We start from the raw sequence: 9,901 nt of genomic DNA, 5'->3' as shown, positions 1-9,901 counted from the left end.
ACATACAGTAAAAGAGAAGCATTGCTGATTGGATTGTGTTGCGGACATGACTGATAGGATTGTGTTGCGGACATGACTGATTGTATCGGTAATTACTTTTTTTTTTTTTGGGGGGCCTGATTATCGGTAAATAATTCAACTACCTAGGTTTTCCATTTTTCCTTTTTTAATTATTATCCACCTCCTCGACTGGGAAATAAGCCGTGCTTCATTGTTCATTCTATAATTGCAGTTACGATGTCATGATGTATCCGCATGTGGTCAATTATATATTGGATTGTAACCTTTGACCCTCTTAATTATGATGACATAATGGCCATAGTGATTTTGAGCAGTTGCCCCTGGTCACTGGTAAGGGCTAAGGATATAATTATACAAGAACTACAAATGTTGAATAAAGTTATTCCTAATCGTTCTTTGCTGCTGGTTGAGTCTTCACTGATTATTATTTTTTTGGTTGGGAAGGGGATAATAGCAAAGTAGATATGCCTCTATCAAATTCATTCAATGATCAATTACCAATATAAAGAGCCGGAGCTTCAGCCTTTTCATCTACTCTGTGTTATGTTCCCGGTTAAAGACCATTAGAGTATGAGTAGTGCGCTTTCATTATGCTATTCATTATTTTGTGAAAAGTGTCAACAGTCAACAGCGGGATTGATTAAGAGAGAGAATCCGTTACAGACTGATTAGTAAATCAATGATTAATACCTCGAGAGAGGTTTTCATTTTCTTACCGAGCGTTTTATTTATTAGTGGATTAATTTTTTTATCATTTAGCAGAAAAACTGGAGCTATTTAGTTGTAAAGGAGCGAAAATAAAAGAAACATAAAATAATCAAAATATAAAAGAGGATATATGAATTATCAAAAGAAGTGTAATTTAATTCATGGAATTAAAAGCCATGATTCATGATATTTGTGAAATGTGGTAATTCTCACATTTATGATATATAATATCAAATTTTATTATACTTATCATGTGAAAAAGAGATTTAATTCATTTTTAATTTGATTTTCTTAATCTATTACATTAAAAAAAAAAGCAAATGGGTCTAAATAACATTCTAAAGGAAACTATTAAGTGACTCCGGAGCAATGCAATGGAATCCAGGGTAAAAGACAGAGCTCTTTTAGCCATCATACACGCAAATGGGATTATTGCTTTTCTGGACGTGGAAACAACGACTTAACGATTAACTTGTACTGAGTCGATAATTCATACTCATAGCATCCACTACTTTTAATATAATTAATAATTAAATGTATTAGCTAGAGAGCCACACAGGCCCGCAAAGATGGTGAGTTCTGGAAATTTGAATTGAGAGATGAGAATGGCGTGGGTGAGGGATGCAAAGAGCCGCCCCTCCAATTATTGGGACCTCTCCTACGCCGCCCATCCTTGCAATTTCTTCGTACGAACACTAAGAAATATTTATGTCATTGTACAATGCCTTTTATATTCTCCTGCATTATTGACATTTTAGCTATATGTATTTATCGAGAGGGGAGGGATCATAGGATACCAAAACAAAATGGCCACACACATATATGTAGAGCTGACAAGTCATATGGCCCAATCATTTCCATATTCAATAGCAGGTTATTCGAAAGGAAGGGCGGAAGCTGCTAATTATTAGATGTTCAGGCGAAATGGGCATGCCTCACGAGGCCTAGCTGGCTTAGTCTCACTTCCCAAAAAACAAAAACAAAAAGGAACGAGGGACCACCCATTCTAGATTTCTAGATGCGCGTCTCCGATGCGTTGTATAATTAATTATCGCTCTCCTCTTTCTTAATGATTTCATGTTATTTCTGATTAACTCGGCACTAGATTCTCTAACCATGGGATTTCATTTTAGCCGCGTGTGCGTGAATGCCTTACTCACTGTACAATAAACAAATTGTTGGACTAGGGTACATTTTTTTGCTCGAACGCTTTTTGAGGAACGCTGCCCTTCTATATTGATAAATGAAGTAAATTTTTTCTGAGCCATTTTTTTTTTATGAAACAAAAATCCTCTTTTATCAATCAGCCGTCAACTTTGCTGTTTTTTTGCCGATGTAACATATGTGTGAGGGCCACTTACAATGACACATGAGATTCTAACAATATTTTTTTAATATTAATTTATCTTTAAATTCTTTCTCGATAATCATTGGACACCCTAAAGCTTTTTTTTTTAAGATTGTTAGGTACATTAAAATCTTACAAAAATAAAATTTAATAAATATTACTAAAATATTAAATATTTTCATATTTAATAGTTTAAATATTATTATTTATTAATCCAAAATTTATAAATTATTTTTAAATATTTTATAAATATTCTCTACGACAATTCCCGTATTGTTATTATGCCTTTCGTATGAGTGGAAACTTACCTATATTTTTAATGTTAGTTAAATTCCTTAAATTTTTATGTCATTGTCTTTAAATCTTTTTTTTTGTTAACTAACAATCTTTTTTTAAAATATTACACCATTTAAATTTAATATTCTCCATATATTATAGTGTCAGGGGTAAAATCAGAAATATGCATGATAGAAAATGACCAACAATATGCCAACAAAAATGCTTATTTGAAAGATATTGTCTATTCCATTAATGTGCCACAAAAATTGCTACTTAACAAGAGAATAATACAAAGATGAGGAGAAAAAAATCCTTCTATAAATTTGGAGGTTCATTCCTTTTATTTTTAATATACGATTATAAAATATCAAAAATATTAAATTAAATGGTGTAATATTTTGAAGGAAGACTACTAGTTAATTAAAAAAATTAAAGAGAATGGCCTAAAAAATTTTAAGGAATTCAATCAATATTAAAAGTATGATTGATATATAAAAATATACAAGTTATCTATAAATTTATGAAAAATTAATTTAAACTATTGACATTTAAAAATAATTTATAAATTTGAATGAAAATTTATAAATAATAATATTTAAATTATTAAATATTTAATATTTAAATAATATTTATTAAATTTTATTTTAATAAGATTTTAAGGTGCTCAATACTATTAAAAAAGACTTTAAAATGTCTAACATTTTTAGAAAAAGAATTCAGGGCAAATTAGTATCATAAGACATGATTAAAGTCTCACTTGTCATGGTGCGTAGACCCCGCACACATGCCATGTCAACAAAAAATAAAAAAATAAATTATTCTACTTATTAGTACAGGTATCCAACATTCCTTGAAAAAAAAAACAAAAGATAAAAATACATCTTAATCCCAAATTGTTTTCTCACACGTGTTCAACGTACAGCACCATATGAAAATGCAGGTTGATTTTGCCCCAAGTTCATTCATGGCTCTCTCATCAACTTTAAGCCTCCAACAAAAAATTTATACTCTCTCCAAGTTTATTTATAAATTATTTTTAATTATTTTATCAAGACCAATGAAAAATAATTGAATTACTGATCTTATACAAAAATAAAATAAAAAATCTCAACTTACCCTTATTAAATACATTATCCTTAAAAATAATTTCTCTTTCATGTAATCTTTTACTCTCTACTTATCAAAAATTGTGAAAGAATGAAAAAAAACAATTAATAAGAAAGGCAATAAATTCAACCTAAAAGGCAACTTATACATTGAATAGGAATGAATAATCTTCCTATATTATAAACATTTATGACTTGGGGGAGGGGGTGTTGCTCCCCCAACTTTAATATTTTTTATAACTATACTCCTTTCGTTTAAAAATATAAGATATTTTTAAAAAATTGAATATTTAAAAATATAAAGTATTTTTAGTCTATTGAGGTGTAATCATTATCTTTTTTAAAAAGTGTCTGATAATGACTTTATATTTATTATAAAATGTTTAATGAGGGTGAATATGAAAAAATAATGGTTAGTTTAAAAGTAGGCAACAACTTTATTGAAAGGTGAGATTCAGTTAAAAATGCCTTACATTTTTAAATAAAGAGTATATTTTTTACTTGTAAAAAAAAATTCTAGAAATTTTTATCCCTTCCCCAACCCCACCCTTTTCTTGTTTTTCAACTCTTGCCTCCCATACATGTAATCTTAGATTCATCCATATTTATAAAAACACATCAAAGCATGGTTGATCTACAATATTTTGAATAGTGCTTTACATATTATCTTTTTTTTTAAGTTTTGAATGATGATGTGGGACCCATATTAAAAGAAGTAGATGTGGGCCTATAGTAAAATGCATGGAGAGAGAATATTTAATAAAATGATAAATATGATTTTATCAAAAATTGATAAATATGAAATTTGTTATAAAATTATAAAATTAATTTTAAAAATGTGAATAAAAAATTTATATTTTGAAAAATTACATGAGATTTGTGATAAAAATAATAGATATAGGATATATATACTAGAAAATGATGGTGGATATAATCATACTTGTAAAAATAATAGGCATTGGTATGCAACGAAATTACAAATTTAATTTAAATGAAAGGTAAGAAAAAGCATTTAATTGACTACATTTGTAACAGGCTAAAATTTCATTCTTATTTTTTTTCAAATACAACTAAATAATTAACCTTTAACCGTTAATACTTATCATAGTAAAAAAGTGTCTACCATGATAATAAAGAGTAAATCATATTTTTCAAAACTCTACCATAATAGAAAGGGGTTAGTGTGGTAATTAAAAATAAAAATAATGTTTATAAAGTTTACCATAGTAAAAAGTTTTTTATGATAAAATATTTTTTTTAAAATGAACCATCATTATAGAAAAGGTTTAAAGATAGCAAAATAACCCTACCATAGTAATTTAGAAACCAATTTTGTTACCTAACTAAAAAAAAATGAAAAATAATATTAAAGAAAGTAAACCTAATGGGATCTCATTGAAATTCAACATGCAAGGTCTATCAATTTCTTTAAAAATCATAAACAAGCATGAAGCATGATAATTTAATCCCAAACATTATAATGAACACAAATAATAGTCAATAAAGTGACTAAAGTGTGCACCCTTAACAAGCACATAGAACTTTGGTCAGATAAACCATGCTTTTCAAACATAAATTTAATCATTAATATTCAAAATGGGTCTGCACAATGCTTTTTATGGTTTAATGGCATGTTCCAACCAAAATCCACTCTAAAGTGTATAGTTGACCTAAACACATCCTCGTTGAACATCACCTAACAAACATAACCTAAACAAGAGAAAAAATAAAGATATAGTTCGATTATGGCCACTTAACACAGTCACATAATCATAACTAGTTACTCGATTCAAGTTTGTTCATAGCATAAGGATTTTAAATAAACAATAAAGACCATTAAAAAATAATGGCTATGAGGGATAAACAAAATTCTCACGATGAACAAAATTAGTGTCAATCAAAATATGGAGTCAACGTACACAATTGTAATTAAAAAAATGTTCATAAATTTGAAAATATATATTACTTGACCAAAAGAGGCAAAAAAAAAGAGACTTGGTGCCTCATACACCAATCCTGACATCTAGTGTTTCCCGACTTCACTCGCTCCTGCAAAATGCTAATAATAGGGAATGAGACACAAAGATCCCATTAATCAAAATTAATTAATATGCAACAAGCAATGCAATTAATCCTATAATTGTCAAGTAGGACATACAATATTGTTTTCCATACATATGATGTTCAAATAATTTGAACAAAAAACAATTTGCATGATTATATTTTATATCCCTCCATACACCATCCCTGGAACCAAGTTACATGGCCAAATGTGAATTGGTCTAACTAGAAACCATTCACTAAGTTCAATTAGGGCTTACCACATGATAACTAATCTTCAAACAAAATCCATGATAACACATATTTTAAAATAAACCTGACAAGTCATACATATTTAAAACATTTTTAGGCAAAAACATATTTTAACAAAAACATACTCTGGAGTAATAATTGCACCAAAAGTAGTATTATATACAGTTTATCCCACCTAGCAATAAATTTTCTAAATAAGCATATATTATTTCTAAACATAACATAATTTCCAACATATTAAAAACACACATAATCAATCACACACACGCCCCATTACACATTAACAATAATTACTTTATGGCTTAGTCAACGAGCTCCCCTTCACAATACCATACTTTTTGTCCACACAATCTATACAAAATTTTTCACAATACATGAATATGATTTTCAAGTTGAAATCAATAAACAACTTTAGTTATAGATTTAGGAAGTTTAGACATAATGACAACTAACACTTATTTAATGCTAGCATCATATTTAAACTTTTCACACTTCTTTCTAAAATTATCACACACTAATAAACTATAATTAACTCCAAATTACCTCTAATATCATCATTTTCACCCCTCTAGTTCCATGTTCATAAATTTGTCTAAAAATATGTTGAAAAATCAAACATGATCTTTAGGCTTTAAAGCACCACTCCTAATCCTTAAAAATATTTATCTATACTCAAATAAATATCTAATCCTTAGAAAATCATTTAAAAATTAAGAGTCAACATAAACTCAACTATCTGGGTCCAGGGTTTAATCTAAAATCCTCAAATTTAAAATCTAACATTAAAGAAATGTTTTATGGCATTTACTATACTCCCAACAACCTTAAAGAAATCTTTTTATTGATGTAGATAGAGGTGGGAACTGGCAAGCCTAGCCCATGTAGGCTTGATCCTTACGGACCAGGCCCTTAAGCTAGATTTTCTAAAATTTATCTGATTTTTAAAGCTTGGCCCTTATTTAAAGAGTTCAGATTCGAGCTCATAAGCTCTTTATTATTAATTTTTTAATTTTTTTTAAATTTTTTAAAATTGAAAATTTTAATTATAACATTTCATGTATTTTTAAAATACAAATTATAATATTAAAAATAAATAATGGAAAATAAAATCTTAAAGTATAAACATATATTCTAAAGCTTAAATTCAATTTATTTTTATTTTTTAAAGTAGAAATAAAAAGTTTGAGCCCAACTTTATTTTTCAAGACTTATCAGGGCTGAGCTTCAAAGCTGATTTTCCTAAAAAATGACATGTTTTTAAGCTCAAACCCTTATAAAAACGGATTTAAATGAATGGCCCATCAAGCTTGACCCTTATTCCCAACTATAGATGTAGAACACTCATTTTATAATGAAACGATTGTTACTTTAGAGTTGTGCAAGCATGATGAAAATGTTAACAATGGATAGCCTAAATTACAACAAAATATAATGGTCTCTTGTTAAAATACTTTCATTCATTGTTTATGGTTCATTACTTTTTATAAGTTGTTATTTTCTTTCTTTAGAAGGGAGAAGGGTTAAGGCTTTAAAGTGATTATTATTTCAAATATGAGGGACCAAATCAGATTTAATTCTTGAACAACTGATTTATTAACAGTGTATACCAAAACAAATGCGTATGGTTTTAGTTTACAGGCGTGAAAATTGAATAGCTGGAATCAACCGTGCGTATTGTGGATTATTCTATGTGAAATAAATAAATAAATATATATATATATATATATAGATTTGGAGATCCTATGAATGATGAGATGCTTGAAAGCTACGAGGATCAAATGTTGCTTTAACATCAGCGTCAAATTCACACAACAAAGCATGGTATGATAGATATATCATACATGGGCTATTACTATATTGATTACTATGCATATAACACTTAGCTTAACAAACCAACCAACCGTGCATGATCAAGCATGAAATGCTCATCAACAGACACTTCTTCTTGTTAATTTATCATCAAGAGTCCAATATGGGCCCAATGATACTAAAGATGACATTAACACATGCAAGCATGCATGCATGCATTTGAGAATTTCAACCCTTCAATTCTTAAAGTGTGTTTGGTTGAAAGTTCTTTAAAAAAAGGTGAGAGTAAAGTTACTTACCCCCCTCCTTGCTTGGTCAATATTTAATGAAAGGAGAAGTCTCTAGTTTAGTTAGAAGATTAGAGAGAAGGAAAGGGAAACCTCTCCTCTAATTCAGGGTTTTATCGACAAAAAGCAAGGGAGAAAATATTTATAAACTACTCTTTTTATTTAAAAACATCAGGCATTTTTAATTAAATTTTACCCCTCAATAAAGCAGTTAAATACTTTTAAATTAATCCTATCTTTTCATATTTATCTCTATTAAACATCTTACAATAAATATAAAGTTATTATCAATAGGGACATTTTTGAAAAAAAAGTAATGGTTATACCTTGAAAGACTAAAAATAATTTATATTTTTTATCATCTAACTCTTTAAAAAATGCCCTATATTTTTAAATGAAGAGAATGAGTTATCTATTTATTATGTTGAGAATTCCCAAACCACTATTGATATTGAAAAAGTATGCCTTGTATCTTCCAATCTCTCTTATAATAAAATAATTTTTGTCACCTTAGAAAAATCAATATATTATTTTTCAAGGTCTAGAAATTCAATATCTTTCACTAGACACGTGATAAAATGTAATATTAGTGTATTGATCTTTCAAAAAATACATTATTAATGTAAGATAAAAATATTTATATCCCTAAAATAAACAATCAAAAAATTATGGCATACTCCATTTATTCAAAAATGTAAAGTATTTTTAATTAAATTTTATCCCAATTAAATTAGTCAACTATTTCTAGATTAACATTGTTTTTTCATATTTATCCTTATTCAATATGGTATTTTACTTAAAAATAAATATAAAATAATTTATTTATTAAGGGTATTTTTGGAAAAAAATACATCAATTATGATTTGTAACACTAAAAATGTATTATATTTTTTAACATTTAACCACTCTAAAAAAATTTTTTTTGGCAAAAAATGCTTTACATTTTCTAATGGAGGGAATAACTATTTTTAATAACATGTCAAAGCAAAAAAAATAATAACCAACTTAAATTTGATGGGATAAAATTATTAACTTATTATCGATTCGCCCTCCCTCCCATTTTAAACCAAATAAATGAATAATGGATTGTTGAAATCCCTCACCTCCACTTTCCTCTATTTAATCCAAATAAAGTATTATTAACTCTCTTCCCCCTTCCATTGAAATCCTTTTTCTTCCATCCATTTCTTTTGTTTAAACCAAACAAACCTTAAGGCTTTGTTTGATGGAAGATGGGGGTGAAATCTTGCATTCCCTAATTTGGGTGATAAAATAGAGAGAGAGGCTTTCCCTCCCTTATTTGGTAGCACTATAGTGGAATTGGAGGGATCCCCCTCTCTGCTCCTACTACCCCCTTCTTTCTCTGCTCCCTTCCAACTAAACATGGTGTGAGAAGGAGGCATTGGAATACATGTCAATGCATTTTGAAATAAAAAAATAATTTTTTGAAAAGGTCATATAAGCTTTAGAAGAGATTGATAATCTTTTAAGACATTAGGATATTGGTTACATATTTTTTCAATAATATTTTTTTTTTATTTTTTAGATAGAGTTCATGACTCAACCATCTCTTATTGATACTAAACAGGTAATTAGAGTATCTCATAATAAGACTTGTGGGAGTATTAATCAAATTATCATAATCGAGGTGTGCGAAACAACATAAATCATGAAAGTTGTCATGAAATCAAGAGAAACGTACACGTAAAAACGATGGGGTTTGAAATGTGTGGAGTAATTAAGTGGAGGTATGTGCTTCCTCCATTTTTATTTGTAAAAGAAAAAATATACTTCCTCCATTTCAAATTATAATACACTTTTAAATATAATTTTACATATAACAAACCCCATTAAATATACCTAATAACCTTATCTTTTTAAAATAAAAATATAAACTTTTAAAAATACCTGCATTTAATATATTAAAAAGTGAAGGGATGAAAATTAATTATAAATAGAGAAAAGGTAATATTAAAATTAGCGTATTTAATAAAACATTAATTTACCCAAAGTATTTTATATTTTGAGAC

The sequence above is a fragment of the Prosopis cineraria genome, unplaced genomic scaffold (genome assembly GCF_029017545.1).
Source record: "Prosopis cineraria cultivar Desert tree isolate PC_DT_omini unplaced genomic scaffold, ASM2901754v1 PC1, whole genome shotgun sequence".
Taxonomy (NCBI): Eukaryota; Viridiplantae; Streptophyta; class Magnoliopsida; order Fabales; family Fabaceae; genus Prosopis; species Prosopis cineraria.
Note: the sequence above shows the minus strand (reverse complement) of the source record.